The sequence below is a fragment of the Accipiter gentilis genome, chromosome 3 (assembly GCF_929443795.1).
Source record: "Accipiter gentilis chromosome 3, bAccGen1.1, whole genome shotgun sequence".
NCBI classification, from domain to species: domain Eukaryota; kingdom Metazoa; phylum Chordata; class Aves; order Accipitriformes; family Accipitridae; genus Astur; species Astur gentilis.
Window position 1 is genome coordinate 37647643 of NC_064882.1, and position 22169 is coordinate 37669811.

Sequence of the window (22169 nt, forward strand, 5' to 3'; positions counted from 1 at the left end):
ATGCAAAACTTGTCACAGTTCTGCTTTAAAAAGGGAAGAAATAAAACTGCTATACTGGGTTGTGCAGATGAAAAGATTTCCTATCTTCAGAAATCAGAGACCATTTCTTGTTTCCACGTAGTGAGCACTTCTGTCATTATAACTGCCAGGGATCAATTCCTTTCAGGCCTAAAGGAAAGATGCTGTACATGTAAGCGTGCCTGTCTAAAGGGGGACCTGTCTCAAATAATTTCCTCAGCTGCAGACTTTGAGTGAGACTTTGAGTAAATGAGCTTGGCTTCTGAAAAAAATTAATGATAATAAAAATAAAGCATTTCACCAGCCTCTCTGCCTCATTATTTTTTTTTTTCTAATCTAGACAGTGCAGAGCTTATTAAGAGAGACATATAATATGATCTTTCTTTAAGTACTGTATGCAGCTTAAAGGGTAGGAAATAGCAGTGGGCAAGTGTCCACCAGAGCTACCACCTTGGGATTTGCCCTCTGTGCACTTGTGTTCTCCTAGCTTTGATGATGAACTGACATAGGGGTGCTGCAGGAAGCTGCTCTCCAGTTCTGTCTGCATGTTGACTCCAGTAATGCTGCTCCCATGTTTATACCTCTCAAGAGGGATAGGATTTTCCGAGTGCCTGGATTTATTGTGCCTGTGTCCGGTGGTGATAAAGCATGATGAATGGAAAACTCGAAGAGGGGATCGTCATGATGTTTTTTAGCTGTTTCCTTTCATATGAATGTGTTAAATTATTACTAGGCCATATTCTTAGAATGAAAAACAGGTGTGATCTTTGGGAAAGGTTTGTTTTTATCTGTCTTCGTTATCTGTCAGTATAGTCTGACAGGTTTTGTCATAGTTCAATAAGAAAAAAGGCGAACAAAGTGTGCTTTTTTATTTAAATTTGCTTGCTTTTTGCACATCAGCAACTGTGGTTTTCTTTCTTTAAAAGAAGTCTGAAAATAGTATTTCAGACTGCAAGGAGGTAATTTATTTCTATCCTAAAAACTGGGGTTACGTTTCTCTTGCTTGCTTCTGAGTAGTAACTCTAAAATTCTGCTTTGAATTTTCTGATTCTGTTCTTAAGGGCATCTGGCAGCTGACAGATCTGTCTGGTCAAGTTTTGACCGCACATGGCTGGCAATGTGTAAAGAAATAAAAGATGGATAGGGAGGGAAAGGTCAGAGATACCTCCTGACACCTATTTTTGAGGGTAATTGACTGTCTTACCTTGTGCTGGAGGACAGTCCCCAGTAAGAGGAGTTAACAAACCCAAGCATTAGACTATGTATTCTCATCTGCCGTGGTTCACAACAGTCACTGGAGGGGGAGCACGCTCTAGGAGCTGATTTGGAGAACAAGATTACTTTCGGTGCTCTGGAACACCTCTGAGGGACAAGTCTCCCCTCACTGAGCATTTTACGCATCTGGAACAATCAACCTCTTAAGAGAAGTTACCCTTTACAATGCTTTCCTTTATGTTACATTCTTTGGTCTCTCCCTTTCTTGCTATTGCTGCCTCTGGTGTGGAATGCCTTTTTTCCTGGGTCTTTCAGGACAGCTGAGCTCTTCTGACTGCTCTGAGACAGAGGATCTACCACCTCATCTCCTCTGTGTCATGGAAGAGGTACAGAGTTTGCTGTTCACACACTAAAAATGATAAGCCAGTTGTCCTTTTACCATTTCTCCACTATGTTATTATTTTTTTTAAGTTATGATAAAATTATTTCTGGCTCCCACCCCTTCTAGCTTTCAAAATATTAAAACTGAAGAGCTTTAATTAGGTGAGACAAGTTAAAATTCACAATGGCTGTAGGGGATAACCTGAGCAAGAGTGTAACTTCTTCCCAACATCTTTGATGCTGAGCTTTTTAAATAACACCCTTATTTTATTGCCACTTGAGTAGATACAAGAAATAATGATCTAATTTCACAATTAGCTGCAAGAGAATCGTGGCTGCGATATTCACTATCAAGACGACCCTGCTTCACCGAACCTTTAGCAGCACTTCTGAAAAGTGTGGTGGCTTTTTCTCTCTTCTTGCCTTTTCTGCAGTTGAAGGCCAAGATTGCAGGCAGCATCTAAATATTTTTTTTTTAATGAAGGGAGAAAAGAGTTTCTTCCATTAAATAACACAAACACAGCCCTGTCTAATAAAGGCCATATTTACAGTCTCAGTGCATTCCTTGTTTGGACAATCGTAATAGCTTCTTTGTTTGCTTATCAACATACTCCCTTTTGATATTACAACATATTCTGAATCAGGCAGCTTATTTGATCTTTTGTTGCCTCTGTTTCTCTTCTATAACCCTATTACTTCAAGTTCTTCACGGTCTACTGATGTGCATGTGTGTGTGTGCACGTGAGATTTTTATGCATGTATATAAAATGCTACCTCAGACCGAAAGAGTGACATTAAATTCCCCCTACTCTGGAATAGTGTCATTCCTGTTCACTGCAGCTTCTATAAAAACATGGGCTGGGAATCACCATGTGTTTTTTGGCCTGTCCCCAACTTCTCCATTCTCCTCCTCTGCCAGTGCTAAGTATTGGCCTTTGTCTACATCCTGTGCCTGTGGTAGAATTCCCAAACTTTTCAGGTCCCTATTTTCCAACTTAGACTTTTAAGCTTTGATTTATTTTGTATTTCCTGAGTAATGAGATGCATTAGCAATTCTCAAGCATTATCCCAAATACAAAGAGAGTAAGTTCTGTTACAAAGGTGTGTTCTACTTTCTGTCTTCTTAAATAAAGTGTTTTAACACTCTTCTACCTTTTAGTTGAGAAAGTCATCTAATTTTTTGGTTACTATATCAAGGAATTGAAGATTGATCCATGGAAAAACTCAACCTAATTTATAAAATCCAGAGGCATGTGGAAGAATAGCTAATAATTTAAAACAAATGGAGAGCAAAAGCCTGAACGTAGCTTGTCTGCTTCGGTCTGTGTAGGTCAGGTGTTTGGTGCTGACTGGGCAAGGGCTTATACCGAGGGTAACAGTAAATATCAAATAAACAGTCTCAAAGGTAAGCAGACCCAGTTATTTAAGGTAGCTTAATATTTATGCATAGGGACCATAACAGAAAGTGGATGGATTTAAAAATGGAATGGACTTAAATATTTTACTATTGTCTTCATATACAGTCAGGGAAGATTCTGCTTTCCTTGTATTGCTACCACTGCTGCAAACAGACAGCATCAGAGCTCTGAATGCGTCGCTCCATCTTCATGAGCTGTTTTGAAGTGCTGCTGGATGAATAACTGAGGCACAGGGAGACTAGGTGACCCAGATGGCCCAAGGCAATTCACACAGCAGGCTCCACAATCCCGAGTCAGGGATCAGATTTCTTTCAAATGATAGATGACAGCTAGCCTTCTCAGGGTGGAAATAGGGAAATTTAGAATCCTGAGCAGAAAGCTGGTTATTACGGCTTTATAGTCAACACTGCCAGATCTGTGTCTCACTGGGTCTTCTGCTACGAGTATGATTGAGAGAAGATGATGGTGATTTGGAACAGCTGGAATGGATTGACCAAAGGCAAGCCATGCTTGACCAACCTGACTGCCTTCTGTGATAAAATGACTAGGAGATGAGGGGAGAGCAGTGGATGTCACTTACCTGGACTTTAATAATGCTTTTAGCAGTGTCTCCCACAATATTCTTGTGTCCAAGCTGGGACATCACAGACTGGATGGTTGGACAACTAGGTGTGTTGAGAACTGGTTGGATGGTTGGGCTCAGAGGGTACTGGTTAAGGAGCTGTGCTCAACCTGGAGCCTGCGATACATGGAGCACTGCAGCGATCTGTCCTGGGACCTCTCATGTGTTATGTCTTTCATCTTTAAAGCTGAGAGGGGTGAGATTGTTCAGCCTGGAGAAAAGAAGGCTGTAGGGAGACTAAATAGCAGGCTTCCAAAGAGGAGGTTATTGAGAAGATGTAGCCAGTCTCTTCACAGTGATGCATGGCAGAAGGATGAGAGACAGTGAACATAAGTATAAAGAGAAATTTTTTTTTTTTCACTGTGAGGACAGTCAAGTCTGGAGCAGGTTGCCTAGTGAAATTGTACAATTTTCCTCCTTGAAGGTTTTCATGCCCTAACTGGACACGGCACTGAACAGCCTGGTCTGATTTCACTGGCGATAGTGCTATGAACAGGAGACTGGACTAGAGACATCCTGAGGTTCCTTCCATCCTGAATTATCCTAGGAATTTCTGATTCTAATGTCTGGGCACACAGCTGATTGTCCAATTAGCCAGACCACAGAGTTGGCTTCACGCTCACAGTAGGAGAACATAAGGCACTGAATCTGACATGATAATTCTGTAGTGGCAACCTTCCTGTCAAAATATTGTTAGCAAGTTTATTGCAAAAAAACATGAGTTCATATCACATTGTGTTTTCTGTTACGCAAAAAAAAGGGCTTTGATTTAGTGATAATAATGGAAACTGTAACACAGTACACCCACTGGTGCCAAAATAAGGTTTCCAAGTTGCCCATCCTCAGTATTTCAAGTCAGTTACATCTTGGACTACATTGCACCTTAAATCCCACCTTTTCTGGAAGGGAGTTTTATACTTTGGGATTTAGATTCCTGCAGCTTTCAAAGCATGCTCAAGGCCTGAACAAGAGCAGCTCGGTCTTAATGTTGATGCTGAATATTTTTCTACAGACAGGTGGGAATTCCTATGCTTTTCTTATTTTTTCTTACCCATCTTATTCCCCAGGCAGTATACGTTCTGACCATGAGGGGTGGTGGTTTGACTGTTTTTTACATGAAGTAAATTTATTAAAGGGAAGGAGAGAGGACCTTTTGCTACAGACTTCAGGGTGCCTTCAGTGAGAGAAGTGGCTTTGAATGTCTGGAAAAGATGGAATTTATTCACCAAACTACATTTGGATTCATGCCTTCTGGGGGAAGACAGACATCTTCCATTGATCATTTAAACTTGTTGGCATAGCATCTGCCAAATCCTGCCCTTGGGATCAAACATAGGGAGGAACTGGCAGGGTATCCTGACATAGTCCCAAGGGAGGACCTGAGCTGTGCAGCCATGGGCCAAGGTGCGTGCACACATAGAATGGCAGGCACTTGCCTAGCCTGAAAATACAGATACGTTTGCACTTGGGTATTCTCATCACAATCCCCATCATTCCCTACTTGTCTGTGAGCTACTTACCATCTTGGGGAACATGTGCTTTCATGGATCTAGCCCTAACTATTTTGTTCCTGAGAAACCTGCAACAGGGGAAGGATTTTGAACACCAGTCTCTTGAGCCCCTGATGATGCATGTGGACAAGAGTCTGCCATTGTGGTGAAGGAGTGAAAAATTTGACCCAAGTCTCCACAAGGCCAAAGAAAGGCTTAACCCCAAGCCTGTATCTGTTTTCCATTCTCTCATCCTTGCATTCTTAGACATTGAGGACAGATAAACTTAGGGCACAGATTTTGTAGCATGCTAGTTCATCTGTTCCAACTTTCCCTGCTCAAAGCCCTGGCAACTTTGCATTTATTCTGCATTTACTCCATTTTCAAAGTGAGTTACCTTGTTTGGTGTCATTCTTAGTTCATGTTAAGCTTATTTGCATTGAGTAGTAAGGCAAAAAACATAGCGCTCTGTAAGTTCACACCTTTCTTTATGTGTAGTTATATCCTTGCAAATCCCATCTATACATAAACCATGACTCTTAATGGAAATATATTTTACTGCTACCAACATTCAGTCTTTGCTGGCTGGAATAAAACTCAGTATGAATACATAATTTTTCTTTTCCTTCTTCTTAAATATAGGTTCTGATGTTGGACATCTTGTCAAATTTTCTGGCCCTGTTCCCTCACCAGTGTTGCACATGACTTTGGATGAGTAAGAATGTAAATCTTCAGAATATTCATTCCAACTGCAAAACGAGGCGTAAAACCATCTTCCCCCCCCCCCCCCCCCCCCAAAGGTAAGGGTAATGTGAGGCTATCTCAGGCTATCTTCTTCCTTAGATCTTGAATCAGGCCCAGAAATGTGTCTGTTTTTTCCACATCTAAGCTACCAATCCTGAGGCTTGCTATAATGGTGCTATCAATCTCTTTTATGACAATACGGAGGAGGAAAAAACTGCTTTTTGTCTTTTTGAGCTTTTATAAATTAGAAGTCTTTTTTTTTTCAAGTATTAGTCTTGAATTTTTTTATGTGATAACAAAAAAATGAGCTTTTTCTTCTGGAATTCTCTCTCACATTTCACATCCTCAAAGGCCAAAGGGTTTATTGTCTTATCTTATTTAATCTCTTCATTGCTCCAGAACATTAAGTTTCCTCAACACACCAGAACCTCATCTTAACCAAATCCCTTCCTTCCTTAAGAAGTTCCATTATATGCTATAAACAGAAACTTCAGGCAGCAGCAGTTCTCAGCTTGCCTTTAGCAAGATGACTGCTGATTTAGGCCTGAGGAAAAGCTTGTGAGCTTGAAAGTCTATCTTTTTTATTGTTTGTTTATATTTTTCACCTCTGGCAATATTGGTTGGTCTAATGAGATAGCTTTTTTCCCTCCTGTGAGTTTTGTCTCTCTTACGGCTGTAGATTATTATAGCTAAACCAATGGTTTATTGGCTCCTGGTGCTGTTAAGTAGCAGTATTAACTCCGGAGTTATCAGCAGCTTTGGGAACTGAATGGATGGCCAGGTGATGCAGCAGGCACATACTTTGTGCTTCAGAGAAATGTGGGAAACCAACATCCTTCCTATGTGGTGCAAGAAAAAATACTTGCAGGACTGCTGAGACATTTTAATGAAACTAAAGAAAATCGGTTCTCATGGCAAGGAAATAAAGCTTATTCATTGCTATCTACAATGTCCTACTAGCTGCTTTTTTTCAGACTGCAAAACTCAAACTTCAAATGAAATATAAAAATGTTCCATTACCCACTTTTCTCTTTCTTTAGAGCACACTGGAAAATAAGCATGCCATCTGAGGCCCTTTTTGAAAGGTTACTAAGAAATAAAAACTGACCCAGTCCCTAGTGTACTGTGCTGTCTACAAACAGAACAAAAATACCCTTATTTTCCCCCACAAAATTGGCTGTGTAAACATAGGAGGTTACGGTTGCATTCAGACAAATAGGAAAATGCACCCAAACAGCACTAGTGCACTCAGCAGCAGACGCGGCACAGTCTCTACCTACCAAGCACCAGCCTTAGTAACCCACGCCTGGTACAGAACCTCAAAGGCAGTTCTGCGCCGCGCTACGGGAAATGCTGCAGTTGAAGAAGCTGCCTTAGGTACTGACATTATGTGCCTAAGTAAGAGCTGCCTGCCCTTTGCCAGGCCCCTTGCATTACTCTGGTGGTGTGCATTTTACAAACGTTCCTAAAGGTGCTTCATAAATGTCGCTCTTTGTCTTGGGAAGACACAGGAAAGGTGCCTCTGTGAAAACTTAAAATAAATAAAGTGCTGAGAGCGGGTACCATGGTCTCAAATCCCAGGAGGCGTTTGATTTCTCAAAATGAGAGAATGTTTTTTATTCTCTCTGAAATGTTCACAGAAAAAGGGCAGCGGGGTGGGTGGATGGAGGACTGGAGAGGGAGATGTGTTTGCATTTCCAATTTTGACTCTCCTGATTGGTTTAGCGTATGTAGTTATTCCATCACTTTTGTACATTCTGAATTACTGCCCTGAACTGTTCAGCTCTTAAATACAAAAGCTTTATAATCTCACAGGCTTGGACCGTGAGTGCAAAGGAGTTGAAGAAAAGGAAAGAAATGTAACTTTTAAGCTTTATTAGATGTATACTTATTGTATGTATCTAGCACGAGAAGAACCCTGACATGCTGCTTGTTACACCACTGCTGCCGCAGCCTCCCATCCTTGTGCTTGTTCATCCTGGCTTTTGCTACTTGTGAGTTTAAATGAAAAGTATGGAGGGATGGGAAGTATCTATACGTACGTACATGTACATACCCAATAGAGGAAGGTTCTTCTAAGTCAGGGTCTCTACGACTGCAGGGCACTTACCAGAGAGCTACTGCTGCTACTCCAGTAATCAGAGAGCCGAGGCTGCTGTGGGCAGCAATGGGTTGGAGAGCAAAGAAATGACATGATACAATTTCTTTTTTTTCCCAAACTCAGTTGCTTGGATTTCATGAACAGGGTCTTCAAGATCAGCTAGAAATCTGTCTCTCAAGTGTCCAATTTGTTTCCTTTTTAACACAAAAATTTGGGCTGCCTTCATCACAAATTAGGTGGGATTTCATGTTCCTTCTTATCAAGCCTGGGAGCAGCTGTGATGCTGGTGGGTTACTCTCCCTTCTTAACTTCTTCACTTGGCATGGTTTATGCTCAGCACTAGGCTCTGCTAAAAGAGAGCCCTCCCCTGCTCCCAACATAGTCTGATTTCCCAGTGCATTTCCATACATTGTCTCAAGTTTTGACTGCCTCCTTGTCAGACTCATTTTGTCATTCTGATATCAGTTCTCTTCAGCTGATCTGCATTTTTCCTTTTTTGAGGAAGAAAACATTCCTAGATTTTTTGGGACCATTTTTAGAATTCTAAAGCATATAGAAAATTTAGGGGGAAATTTTATAGATTGTGGGAAGCAGAGTGTCAGGCAGGGCACTTTCAAGCCCTGCAGATGCTTTGCAATGTTCTGATAGTGCTTAACAGGCTTTGTAGGATATCATGACACAGCAAAGCCAAAAGTGCACCTGAATGGCCTTGGCTTTTAGAGATCTCAATGAGCTCTCCTTTGCTTTCAAAATTTTTTTTCATTAGCATCAAAAGATGTGATGCCTGTGTTTTGTGCTATGCTTTTTAGGTTTTTAATGGAACCGCAGTACACTCCAATCATTTTCTGCAGTTTCTCTTCCTGACTTTCACAGCACTTTGAAGAAGATTTTAATTTTATTTCAGAATTAAATGCATAATCCAGAGCCCATAAATGCATTTACAGGTCTCCTGAATACTCAAAACTGAGATGAGTCTGAGCCAGATGTAATTCCTTTTGATGTCAAGGGGTGCTGGGTACTTCCAAACCAAGAAGAATAAACTTCAGGGTACTCAACCATTTGCATCTTCACAAATTAGCTTCATGGTGCACATGCCAAGCTGAAATCATTCACTCCACTTCCCTGTCATATGGATTGGCCTCCAAGGGTAATAAGTTTATATCAGCAGGCATATGTTTCCTAACGGAGGGACTGCCTTTAAATTAGGAATAGAAGAAAAACACTCCCCACTCTGAACTACCACTAGGACATACTTTATGGAATAACAGCAGTAGCCCAGTCACTCACACAGTACTTTAGTCTTGAAGTGCTTAGCAAAGTATTAGCTGCTAAATGACTGTATCAGAAGATTGATTCTCACCTACCATAGGCTTTTTTGACCCTGCTTTGGTGGATAGAAGCCTTCAAGTGTAGGTAATTGATATCACAAGTACTTTTCAAAGTATTTTGCTATTGTAGACTGTTGGAATATAGAAAAACCTTAGCATGAGGGACGAGTAGATGTATTAGGTGCCTACTGGCCCCAAATCAGCTTTCAAATGACTGGTATAATCACAAAGATGAAGAACAAGAACTCAGAATAATATGAATAATATGTCTTAAAGTGTAGGCTTGGGTGGGTTTTTTTATCTTTGTAGGATTTTTTTTCTTTTTTCTTCTAATCTCTCATTTCCTTCTCTCTTCCTACCTGCTCTTCAGGTGCCCGGTCTAGGATGTCTCCCTCTGTCTGCAGTGTCAAGATTCTGTTTCTGCAGAACAGACCCTCACCATACTCCACTATGAGTTAAAGCAGATGTTAGAATGGGTCTGAAATTAGAGAAAGTAAGAATTCTTTTCATCTAATTCAAATGATTATTTATTGGTTAATAGATGTACTAGATAAATTATCTGTATTTAGCAGCAAAAATGAGCAAAACTGTTGGAGCACTGGCTCAGTCAGTATTAGCTATTACGGTTTTGGCTGAGGAAAAAATAATTCAAGTTGGAGATGCTTTCACTACCTTTTCCAAGAAATTGCTAGCATATTTTCTAGGTTAGGTTAGTGAGGCTAAACCCGGCAATGAAACACTACAATGTGTTATGTTTAAAAAAGCCCCACAAATCAAATAGCATGTGATTGCAGTGTACTCATTATGTGCTCTTTTTCCCAGGCAAAGCTCATGATTTTTTTCACTGTCACTGTGTCTATCATCATCAAACAACTGATCTGACTTCCTACCATATAGTGTTTTGTGGTGTACTATAAGAGCATCTCAGACCTTTTATTGACACTCCCCTAAGTAAGCTTTTGCTATCCCTTCTCATTTGTGTTTCTCTTCTCCCACTGTGTAGACTTATTAATTCATTAGTGGTGTACAGCATCAATGTAATGTGTTACAGATATACTCAGAGACAAAGGTCCCAGCAGTTTTTCAATAAAGGAGCATATGTTTATTTTCCAGGAGGGTAAAACTGAAGTCTTTTCTGAGCTCTGTTGATTCGGCTTCTCGTTGTGCTCTTTCTACAGCATAATTTGCAACTTCCAGAGAAACACAGCATGGGTGTGAGTTAACGGCAGGCGAGGACATGGCTTGGTTAGCACTGGCTTGTCACAGAAATGTTTAGGGCACACATTTCTGTATGTTTTGTGAAGCTGAAATAATTCAGTGTTTATAACTCCTAAATATACACTTCTATTCAGTGAAGTCTTGTGACTTGAAGGTTGAGAGGGTGGAGAATGCTTTAAAGGAGTCTTTCAAATGTCCTTGTAGTCAACAGCAAATACGGATTTTCTTTCTTTTATTTTTTTCTCCTGCATTGTTGGATACAACAAGTGAAATGAGGTTATAAAGGGAGATAAAGAAATATATCCAATAGCAGTATGCAGCTTAGCAGTTGAGAAGCTACCTCTAAGGAGCTTTTAAAGTTGCCAATTGCTAGAAGCGGGAAGGGATGGGGAAAGCACCGGTCTATTAATTCTCTGTTGCTTACGTGCCATCTTAAGCAGTGGTCAGTGCTGAAAACAAGGTGCCAACCTGGATGGACCTCGTTGTGTGACACAACGTGGCTGCGTTCTCCACTTGTTACGTCTGCTTATGAACTGCCTGATAATAAACCCTTTCTCCTCATAGATGAGGGATTGCTTTTAGGGTTTTACTTTTTTGACTTAGGTTGTAACTGCAACATTTTAGTGCAGATGTATTTGGTAGGGGTGGTGCAACTTGTAGTCTGAAAGAGAGGAACAGGGTTTTTTGTAATAATAGTGCTGTCACAGCTGTGACTGTCTACAAGCCTGGCAAGCTTTTTGGAGAGAGGTGAGAACCTAGGTTAGACTAGATTTTTTTTGTGAGTGCAAAGGCTCAGTTGCTGCATTAATTGAAATTGTTATTTGTGACCCTTCAGAACCCCTCAGCCTATTAAGGACAAATAATTGAGAAAATTAAGTTTTCCCAGGTTTTTTTGTGGTGTTTACAGCTTTTCCTAGAAGCACTGAGTAGGTTGGACAGTGAAAAGGTGAGTTTGCTTTAGGAAAGAGAGGATTGATAGGAGAGGTGGAATTTAAATTGGGAAGCATGCTGTCATAAGAATGCACATTGAAACGTGAGTGTGCAAGACACGCTGGGATCCAAACCATGAAAAGGGTCCTGGTCCTAGAAAAGACTGTGCGTACCCACATGGATGGTGACTTCTGCCTGGTTTTAGTTGGTCTCCAAGGAATAAAGTACAAAGCAGCAAGAAGAGAGCTCCTCAGCCTGCCTGTTAGTTCTTATTTCTGTTCTTCAGTAATTAGAGGCTGTTCCAGCTCTCACTGAATCCGGTGAGAGTCTTTGCGAACAGATGATTCCTCACATTGCAAACCAAAACGTTGTTGTAAATTAAAAAATGAAGCCAAAGCAAAAGAACCTCTCTCCCCCCTCCAAACTGGAGTCCAATAATTATATGTTTGTTCCTAGTCACCTGTTTTCTTCAAGAGGAGGAGGGAAACATGGGCTGGCTGGGAAGAAATCCTGCGAATTAGTTAGTCATAGGGATGGAGATGAGTGAAATTTAAATAAGAAAGAGGTTTGCTTAGCAGCTAGTGAGGTCTCCTTAGAAGCGATGCCATTGAAACAGGAACATAATTACAGGTTAAGCATCCTGAAATAACATTCATAATTTTTTTTCTTTAGTTCAGCAAATGTGATGTGAGGATTGTGAAGAGGTGTTAAATTAAATACCTTCTGAAAACCCTGTGAGCTGTTTCCTTCCTAGATATTATACTTTAATAACAGCATGCCTGCCATCTAGGAGAATGATTTTCAATGATGCTACTAATACAGACATAAATGCTGCGTATTTGTGTTAAAATCATATTCACCAAAGCAGAGATCTGATGTGTTTTGCAATATACTATCTGAGCCTGTCATTTTTGAAATGATACGTCAGACTGAGGAGAAAGCAAAAGAAAATCTGCTCATGCATCTATCGTGTGTGGAGAGACACTCTCCTAAGTTTTCCTTCTCTGAAGGAATGGGACCGTGTGGCCTCACTTCATTGGTCATGGTGGTGTCAGGGTGCCTCATTCCCTTGTACTCGGGAATGGAAATAAAATGGCATCTGACACTGTAAACTAACCCAACAAAAGAAAGATCCTCTTCAGTCTCTGCAGGCACTTGAACTCCTGTCACCAAAGAATATTTAAAATGAATTTGCATTCAATTCTTAAATCTCTCTACCTGCCCCTTCATTTTTTTTGCTGTGGCATATCAGGATGCAAGGGATGTGAATCAACATGAAGACTGGCATACTGCCATATCAGCTTAGATTCAAAATGGGCTGGAACAAGCTTTCAGGGTTTGCACGCTTACCTGAAGCATCTTCAAATTTTCTCGGAAGTCAGGTTTTATATCTGAAAAGAAAAGGCACTCACAGTTCTTCAGAGCTAGGTGCAGCTTGATGTGACAGTAGGGATACCTCTTCTTCTCCTACTTCAAGTAACAGTGTCCAAAGCAGATCTCTGTGTCTGCATGTACACATGTGAGTGGAGAATGATGCCAACCAGAACCAAATGTTTCACAGTCTCCACAACTAAATTTAAGCTGAGTTTGTTTGTACAGCTGAACGCTGGCTCCAGAAGGGATATCAGGCCTGAGAAGTTGGGGGGTTACTGGTTTACGTACTAGTAACAGCTTTCTCATCACCACCCAAAATGCCCTGGGAGGGTGGTGGGAGTAAGATTGCACTGTGCATGGGTTGTCATACGTCTGTTTTGGGAGAAAATAAGTCATTTCAGTTGCTGTCATTCTGGTGCTATGTCTAAGCATTTGATTCATTGAAAAAGAGCTTTCCCTAAACAAGTAATTTTATTGTTGCTGTGACTTTTTGTATCTGGATCCAGGCTGAGGCATGTGGCAGATGTAATTGCTTGGCATTACAGCTAGCTAGGAGTTCCCATTTTCATTCTCTTTTCTTAAAAAAATGCAAACAAAACCCACAAAACCCCCAAACCCCCAAACCACCAAACCACTGCAAAACCCAAATCCTGTCTTTTCTCCAATAGTCTTCTCTGATACCTCAAACCATAGATTCATATTCATGTACTCAATATAAAACTCACCCTCCCTATATTTCCACGAGCAAAAGGTATGGTTAGTCACGGTTAGTAACTTGCTTATCGTGTTTTTCCATATCCAAACTGACTTACTACACGTGTTTTTCCCATCTATGTGAAGCTCTGCAGTATGTCGTCTTGGTGCAACAGGATATTGAAGTCCCACAGAAGAAGTTAGATATTAGTTGACCAAATCTTATTTTTAAACGAACAAGTTGTATTCAGCATCCCATAATATTCTACTTGTGCATTAATTTTCAAGAGTTTAGCCAAAATACTTTATTAATTTTTAAGAACACTTGCACTGATTTTTGTCTTTTATTTAATAACTTGTAATACTCATTTGCAGATACAGCTAATTGAATTGCTATATCTTAATCTAGCAAACGTTTTTTCCCTAACTGTGAACTATTTAAGAATGCTTGCATGTTTCCGTGCTAGAAGATACATGGACAGAGAGATACATTAAATCCTTTTTTTTTCCAAATGTATTTATTATTCATAAGTAATTCACGGAATAGTTCAAGCAGACTAATTGCAGACTTTGGGTACTTTGCAAATTATTGAACTAGACTATCAGATATTCGTGGCATGTTATTGAAAAAACTCTTCAGTGACTATGACTGGAAATTCTGAATTCCAGAAAAACAAAGTCAGAAAAATACTAAATTATAAACAGAGGATTTATGGTATCAAATTTTATACCTTGAATATTTCGCCAAAGAGCTGGTTTGATCCTGTAAAAACATTGTATATGCCGTACCTGTCTGTGAAAAATACTTGAAACTTTCTGTATTTTAAATCTAATGGTAGAAAAAGTAAAACAAGCTCATCCAAAGAAAGGCAACCAAGCTGGTGAAGGGCCTGGAGCACAAGTCTTGTGAGGAGCGGCTGAGGGAACTGGGGCTGTTTAGTCTGGAGAAGAGGAGGCTGAGGGGAGACCTTATCGCTCTCTACAACTGCCTGAAAGGAGGTTGTAGTGAGGTGGGTGCTGGTCTCTTCTATCCAGTAACTAGTGATAGGATGAGGGGAAATGGCCTCAAGTTGCACCAGGGAAGGTTTAGATTGGGTATTAGGAAAAATTCCTTCACTGAAAGGGTTGTCAGGCATTGGAACAGGCTGCCCAGGGAAGTGGTGGAGTCACCATCCCTGGAGGTATTTAGAAGACGTGTAGATGTGTCACTTAGGGACATGGTTTAGTGGTGGACTTGGCAGTGTTACGTTAATGGTTGGACTCGATGATCTTGAAGGTCTTTTCTAACCTAAATGATTCCATGATTTTATGATTCTGTGGTTCTGTGACGTAAGAGGCTGACTTTATTCTTTACGTATGACTTCAGACCAATAAAATGTATTAAGTTTATCTTATACTGTTTATGTGTTTTGTTACAGATAGAGTCTATCTCTGGTTTTGGTTGTTTTCTGGCTGGGGTTTTTTGTTGGTTTTCACATGAATTTGTTACACACAGGATTTCAGTGTCTGTTATTCTATTCAACAGACAGCAACCTACTGAACTGCTTTATTTTAATGCGTTGGCACTTCCCACTGGTACTTTCTCAGTGGAAAAGTATTGGATAAAATTGGTATGGTTTGTCAGCCAGCTCAGGAGCATGGCTGGGGCAATGCCTCAGAGGGCTTACCTTTCACTGGCTGTACTTGGATTTGATCCTTTGATGACAGCAGAGTTGTATAAAGTCTTGAATTTATTTTCATTGTGACTTTAAGGAAGCCAGATAGCTTCACTTTCCAGGAGAAACTATTAAAACGCCTCTGGTGTTCCTTTGTTAATTGGACTGGTGCCTGTGGATGCTGGTGTCCTGCACATGTCCTGCCTGGGTCAGTGAATGGCTGGTAGAGCTCTCCCAGATGGCCTGTTGATAAAGGATTGACGCTATACATTTCTGATGGCGGGACACAGCAAGGAACAAAACTAGGGATGATGTTCAATTCGGATGAAGTGTTTCCGTATAAGCTAAATGCAGTTTTGAGGAATTCCTTTACCTAGCTGTAATTTTGTCCCTGTGAGTGAAATGCCGGAGAGACTCTCCTAGCAGGCGTCAGGGGATGTGGGAAGCTTGGTACTAGGTTACTTACAGGTTACAGCAAGTAAGCTACCTACCATAACCAGGAGGAAGAATGGTGAAAGCACAGTTCCACAGCCACAGATTTAAATGAAAGCATTCTCCTTTCCTAGGGAAACATACCCTCTAATTCTAGTTACTAATTCTAACTGCAGCAGTTGTGTTTAACACTAGGAAAACCTCAGGTTTCAATCTCTGTAACTTTCACAGATGTTCTGAATTAGGTCGAATTCAGCCAAACTGTTTCCAACTGCACCTCACTGTGAGACAGGGCAGAATCCAGCCTTCAGGGAGGGGAGAGGAAGTTCCTTTTCCAGGTTGAGAAATTATTTATCTGTGCTTCAATATTGTAGACACATAAAAACAGGCCCTTATTTTTTTAGTAAAGACAACATGCATTATTAAAGAGAGCATCTATTCATACATTATACTCTTTTTATTTATTAATTCCACTTTTGCAATATCCTATTCACACACATCTTTTTAGCATTTTTTTTTTTCAGTGAGGTGAGTAAAATATAATTGTTTTCTCATCCTTATCCATTATGGTAAAAGGCCAGTGAGTACATTTTGCTTCTCTGCTCATAAACTTAAAAGAAACATTTTCTTGACTGATTTTATTATTTCCTCAGACTTATTCCAATTCCATTCTAAGTATGGATAAGTAATAACATAATTGTATCAAAGTTCAAGTAATCAAATGTGTAAGAACAATCTGAAACGCATATGCTCAATCTCAGTAATGTTTGCCATTAGAACTAACATTCTCCTTTACTCTGTCACTTCCCTTCCTCTGCCCTCAGCCCAGATCTTATTATCTTTTTGTCTATCACTGCCCAGATCTTATTTTATTTTTGTCTTATCTCTTAATATTTACTCAAAATCCATTTCGGGAAAGGGGCCTTGTAGATCACCCGGGAGACTAACAAATAGAAGTTGTGGGAAGAATATTCTCCCTACACACCTCATGAGGATGCAGACTTGCATGCAGCCACTATTTTCAGTCTGGATACAGGAGCATCCTTATCCCAAACTTAGCAGGGTGTTTGGCTTGAGCTCTCTCTGCAGGAAACATGCTGCATTCTGACCCTATGTGCAGTTCCTTGGCACAGGCTGTGTTTAGTGCCACTTTCAGGTGGTTTCTTTGCACAGAAGAAAAAATAGCCAGGCCACCCAGGTATGCCACTTTCCCACGCATGCTCTCCTCTATGCTCCACACTAGAAAAAACTGCTGTTATATAGTTTAAGCCTCTAGGAATAGGTAGAACAAGCCTTTTGATAACCCTTTCCAGACCAGCTCAACAGACTTACAAAGAGGCAAAACCCAGCAGTCTTTTTTCCCTTGATTTCTCAGCGTTTCAAGAACCCTTTGGGATTAAGGGCAGTGTTTCCTTAGAAAACCCAAGACTGGTCTGCAGCCCTTTTCCTCCTCCTTCTTGTGCAGTTACATTGTCTTCTTCAGAATGACATGCTGAAGTAAGAATATAATCACTGAATAGAGGCCCTTGGCATTTCTTTAGCTCCTGCTTTCTCCTCGTTCGCCAATCCTCCCCTTGCAGTACGTCAGTGCTGCCACATGGCATTTCTGCAGTAGCAGCTACAGTAGTGTGGCAAGCTTCTTATTGTGCAAATTATCACAGATGAGAAAATAGCTTCCTGAAACCCCAGATCCTTATTTGAGATGGTTATAACTGATCAGGTTATGTGTGCAGAATATTGCCTCCAATGTAAAACAAATGTGAAAAAACATTGCTTGTCTCCCATATATTGGGCAGGTCAGTCAATGCAAGGAGCCTCTGGAGCCTGAAAAGTCAAAGGGATCTGACAGATAGCTTCTGCCAAATACTGATGGGGCAGTTATGATTTTGCCACCTCTGGTTCTGGATAGCTCTGTAGAATTCAAGGTGGGGCAGAGAAAGAAGAATTATTTTTCTGGCTGAGCCACTGAAAACTGGCCCTCTATTGTAGAGTCATGGTGCTAGCTGGCCCATCCTGTGGAAACAATGTAAGCCTTTTCAGATTAGCAGTAACCAGAAAATTCTCAGTAAGGCAGGCTGAAATGATGCCCATATTAACAGAACCACAATTTTGGCTTACTGATGAAGTTACTTCTAACTCTGCTAGAGTACATTCTATGTAAGCAGACTAAGATCCACTTCTGATGAAAGTAGGAAAGAAAATGCCCCCTTTTTTTTTTCTTTCCTCCTCTGCTCAATACAAAAGAGAGCTGGAGACTATAGTCTTGGGGAACAGCATGTAACCTATGACACTGAAGATGAAAAACAAATGAAAGAGAGAACAAAAGTTAGTGCTACTTGTTGTGGTGCTTAGTGCGCTGCTTCTCTTTATCCATGGTATGGGAAGGATGTGTGTAAGTATGGGAATAAGCATGTGATTAGACTAAACTTCTAAAAATAGTGTCCACATTTTCAGTCTGAAAATGGTTATGCATTGTGTGTGTAAATATATATATTTAAGCTACATCGCTGTGCTTTTATCTTTGTTTAAGATCACTTATTATCCAAGACTTAACTGCATTGGAGCGACACAGTTCTGACAGCTCTTGGCACATGATGTTAGCTATGAGGGGGTAAAAAATGGCATAGTCTTGATAGTAGCTTGAAAAGATAACCTTGCGCTCTTAATCAAGGACTTTACACCTTGTGTTGTGCAGAGGCTGGCTGGCAAAGTCAGCCTGTAACCCTGGCTGAGGAAGGGTGGGTGTGCACAGAAAAAGTGCAGAGCTGGGAGACCTGAGAGAAGCCGAGGAGGAGATACAGAATATGTGACTGCCAGGTAATCAAGTAAAGGGATGCTGATGATGAGGTTGAGAAAAGGACCCAGTCCTGTGTGCCCTGAAATAAGTAGCAGTTTTGCCAATGACAGCCTGAGAGTCCATTGAATGAGGTCTTGTCAAGGGAAAGGAAAAGAAAAGAAAAAAAAAAAGATAAAAAACAAAACCAAAGAGGTGAAGGAAAGAAAAGGCAGAGGAAGAATTCATATAGCAAAATTAACGCATGAAGAAAGAGATAAACAGAAGGGAGTGGGAGGAAGAGAAAAAGAAGGCAAAATTCAAAATTTCCAAGTAGCAGAACTATCTAGGTTTTTGTTAATTATCCCTGTTTTGTGAACAGCTAGCATACTGTGAATACACTTAAATATCTAGTAGAGCAGAACTTGTACAACTGAATGCACTGAAGTGTTACTGACTAGAAAGAAAGAAGGAAAGAAAAATTGTCTTTTATCTTTACCTGCAAGGCTTAAATAGACGAGGAGATCCTCTTCTAGAAGAATAATACAGACAGACCATAGGGAGGCAAAGTAGCCAAATGACCTATTCAAGGTCATCTCACAGGCAACAGGCAAAGCTAAAAAGCACATGTTGCACAGTGAATGAACTCACAAAGCTGACAGAGGGCTGGCATGCTTTAATCCAGTTTTGTGTTTTCTTTCTCTTCAAATGCATTCCAAACACCAGGACATTGCTTTTTCTCCCTTTAGAAACTTGTTTAATTTAAGAATGCAATGGATGTTCCACTGCTGTCTGCAGTCTCATAACACTGCCCAGGATGGTCCTCCTCAGTGTATTCCTCCCATCCAAAGCACAATCCTAATAATTAAGGAAAATCCCTCTTTGCTCTGAAGCATGGCTAGAGGTATACTAAGCTATCTAACATAGTTTCCATGGCTTGATGATTCCCAGTAAAGAACAGAAAGTGATACAACAGAGTAATTCCTCCCTATGGAGTTTCCTTGCAATGTCTGCTTTCTGTATTTACACCGATTAATATTTCTAAGGACAACAAGTAATGGAACCATTAGGCACTGGAGGCCAAATTTCAATCTAATGCAAAAACACGAATCAGAACTTGAAGTAGAATTCAGCTTAGAAATAATTAGCTGAGAGAGGACATCTTGCAAAGGGCAAGATGAACAGGTATATGCATGTACTTCTCACCGTAGCAAACAGTAACTGCTTTAAACAGTATTTGTGCCCTCAGGTTAAAGCATTAGGAATTTATATTAAATAAGCCCCCTGACAGAGTGTGCTTCCAAGTGCCATTTTGTTCAGCCTTTTACAGAAACCACAAGGTTTTTGATTATTAGGTCTTTGATCTCTTAAGATAGTTCTCATAGTGCAGTTTTAGCTTTATGTCTTATGAGGAAGGAGACATTTGAATCTCTCCTACGTTCCAGGAATACTTTGTTGAGTCAGCATACCATTCTGCTGGAAACCCCTGTTGATTTATGAAACCAAATCAATGATTTATGATATACACAAAACCTTTTTCCATTGAAGTCTTGACACCAAACAAAGAAAGTCTCTGGAAAAAAATTATCATTAGCAACAAGAACAGCAGAGTAAAAGTGGACTGATTACTCCCTCCCTATCACTTACATTATTAAAGAATCACATATTTATTTTATGCATTTACGTATGTATTTTCATAAACTGTTGCTGTTGCACAAAATTCTGTTAGATATTGTTTCTAAATGATTTTGTTTCTTTTATTGCAAGACATGGCAGAGTATAGTTCATTAAAAAAATGAAGACATTATCATGTAGTAACAATAATGTAGTGGAAAAAGTGTAACAACAATGATTTGCATACAAGTCTCATAAATAGAAGCATTCTGAGTGATGGGTCTATAATACCAATAATAGTCATGCCAATAATGAAACTATGGGTACATTGCTGTGCTTATTTAAGAATCAGGTTCTTAGGTGACATATATATACAGTTCTAATGGGGATATCGGAGTTCACATTGCAAGTAAGGAGTAGTATATAATAACAAAAAGATAGTAGAAATAGAATACTATTGGTGATAATATTGTTATATTCCAGATACTAATAGTAGAAGTGTTGAAGCATTACGAGGAGAACTGAGCTCAGTGGGGGATGTTTTTTCAGGAATGTAGAAGTTGGCAGACACAGTAATGTCATGGGGTATCTGAAAATTTTGCAAGGTTCTGAGGAGCCATTGCAAAACCCTATGAGGGCATCAGGTACAGAAGTCATTTTAGACAAACATTGTTAGTCAAGAAGATGATTTTTCAGTTGTTCCCCAGTGGCCAGGTTCATTTCAGAACTGATGGTTCAACTGCTATCGTCTCAGGACTACAAGTAGTAACTCCTGAAAACAAATCTCTTAGTAAAGTATTCCTGTCTCCTTTCCAAACAAGCTGAAATTGATCCCAAATATAAAGCACTTTAAGACTGAAATATACAACCCACTTGACTTGGTCTTTCAAACTAATAATGAAATGGAGTCATAAGAAAGAAATTCAATGTCTCCATCTCCTCCAGCCTAGGAGGACTTAATAGATATTCAAGCATAAATTAAATTTTGAACCTATTGGTTAAAGCACACACATGGTTTTAGAAGGCAATGGAGTTTCCCTTTTCCAGATGATAAATTCCAGTTCTGTGTTTACAACCACTGGCTTTGAGATTGTTTTGTTTTGGGGGCAGAAGGCTTTTTGAGTCAATGGGTCTAATTTTGGAATTATATTCCTGTAAATAAATGAAGCCAAGCTTCTACAGGGCTACTTCTGGTGTAGGCAGTTACGTGTAAATGACAAAATAATCTTGCCCATTTAATGCGCTTACATGTGAAGTCTCTTGACCAAGTTCCTAACTGAGGCAACCATTAAGACCAAACCACCAACCCCAGGTGGCTGAAAGCTGTGTTCCTCTGCTTCAGGCGTGAAAGATAATCCTTCTGTCTGGTACGACACCCTCTGCCAGATGCCAAGGTGAGGTGCACGACCCTGAGCAGTTCCCATACTACTCTGGTGCCCTTCTTCATGCTGGAGAGTGATTCACCCTACCAGTGTTTCCATCCCCACTAGTGGTATCCCTTCTGTCAGTAAGTCACTAGTACAGACCTTGATGCAGGTGGCAGAACTACCTTTAAAACACAAGTTCTGGGCTGCATATGGATTCCTAGCTCTTCTATTAGAACTCAACCCTAGGAGTTTTGCGTTAAGACTCCTGGTGTGGAAAGGTGCGTATTGATGGCCTCTTTTGTCAGGGTTATTAACTGCAAACCTGTGACTAGTTTTTCAAAAGCTTTGAACATCAGCCTTCTTTGGCATTCTGGGTGCTGCATTCCTAAAGCAGTTATTATAGCACCGGGAACTCTTAATTCATGATGACATGTCATTACATTGAGACTTCAGCAATGATAGATTGCAAGACTTATTTGAAGTATGTCTATTATAGATTTGGTTATGCTTTTGGCCACATGGGGCTTCACTGGAATTGTTTTGGATTTATGTAACTGTAACTGAAACCAGAATTTGTCCCCATGGCAATTAAACATTTCAGAGTTTGGCTTGCTGATGATTAGTAAACTAACACTTTTGAAAAATAGCTCACACAAATGTATATTAATGGTATTTTTGAGTTCAATTACAGGATCTGTTTTAGCCTGTAGGGAACTATCTACTATATAACACTATTTTCACAATTAATGCTTTCTAAGCGAAGGTGATTTTTAGTTTGTTTTTCAAAACAGGAGAA